Here is a 1,522-nt window from a genome sequence, read left to right as displayed (position 1 = left end):
GTCGAGTTTGTATTACCCGCGCCGCGGGCCCACTCACGCACGCAGCCCGGCCCCGCGCTAGCTTGGCCAGGCGCTAGGCCGAGGTAACCCAGGGAGCCAAACTGTTTTTACTGACACCTATAATCGTCTGATAATTATAAACACAAGGCAGCTACCAAATAGTATACATGTACTGTAATTACCTAATTACCTTTACCCAAGGTTTTGGAAGAGTGCTGTGGATCCCAGCAGTCAGGCTTCCAGTATAACCAAGCTAAAAATGACTCATTAAAAATCCTTATCTCTAGATAACTGATTTATAAATATATATATATATATAAGAGACAAAGAGGTAATACATTGCAGTTCCAACAAAGTTTATTTTGAATCATTTTCCAAATTTTCGACCCAAACCTCACGTCTTCATCAGGGATACAAAGCTCAAAGTGACAAGCCATCCCGCAAGATAAACTATATACAGTACGTATCCAAAAAAAGTTTACACTTTGAAAAAGCCCTGGGAATTAAAAACATTTACAAGATGTGGGTAATTTTTTCACATATAATCTTGGGTTTGGGTCTCATCTATCCAATGAAAGTAAAAGTTTTGACAGAATGTTACACTTCAGTGAGCACGTCCATTTTCGCAGAAATCTGTTTGCGCAGAAATGCTCATTTTCACGCTGTGTCAAGGGGAAAGGGCGAAATCAAACTTACCCTGCGAAACATTTCTTAGGAACCTACATTTCTCTTGCACTTTTGGTCAATTGAAATAAAACGGATACATTCAAGCATTTTGTAACTATTTTGCCACCCAAATTTAAATTTCAACACGTATTAAGCACAACCTTTACCCTTTTTGTGCCAGCTGGATCTGAGGACACTGAATCTGAACAATTTTTTTATCAGACATCTCCAGCATTTTTCACCAAGTTTGTATCATTTAAAGAGGGTTTACATTTCATATTTCCTTAAATACTTAATTCTCCACACTTTTCCAAAGCTTGACAATAAATAACAAAAGGAAAATCAAGCCTAAGCCGGTAAATCACAGCTCAGTGTAAAGCAAATATCGTCACGATGGCCTCGGTGTGTGCATGATGGGGGAGTGGGGTGGGGCGCAATGCACTCTTCAAAGTGCTTTGGGCCAGAAAACAAGTTTAAAAAGGTAAAATATATCTTCAAATCAATTTTATTAGCTAAGTTCCACATGTTCTTCATGATTAAGGTCTACTTTTTTTCGCATAACTATTTCAAACTTCCGGCTGCGCAAATCATTTTTCACTAAATTTTCAAAATTTAGTGGTGCTCACTCAAGCGGAAATATTTTTGACAGTTATATCGTCATTTGCTTAAATGGATCTGTTCCAATGCTAAAATGTGGAAAAATCTTCAAGATATTACAAATGTATAATTTTAAAGGATTTTTTCTAAGTGTAAATACGCACTGTATAATATATATATTGAATATATAACGATGCCATTCTACGTTTTCCACCACAAAGAGAGAAAAAAATTGTAGGCCATATATGTATGAGTAGGT

The sequence above is a fragment of the Lytechinus variegatus genome, chromosome 2 (genome assembly GCF_018143015.1).
Source record: "Lytechinus variegatus isolate NC3 chromosome 2, Lvar_3.0, whole genome shotgun sequence".
NCBI classification, from domain to species: Eukaryota; Metazoa; Echinodermata; class Echinoidea; order Temnopleuroida; family Toxopneustidae; genus Lytechinus; species Lytechinus variegatus.
This window is presented reverse-complemented; position numbering follows the sequence as displayed.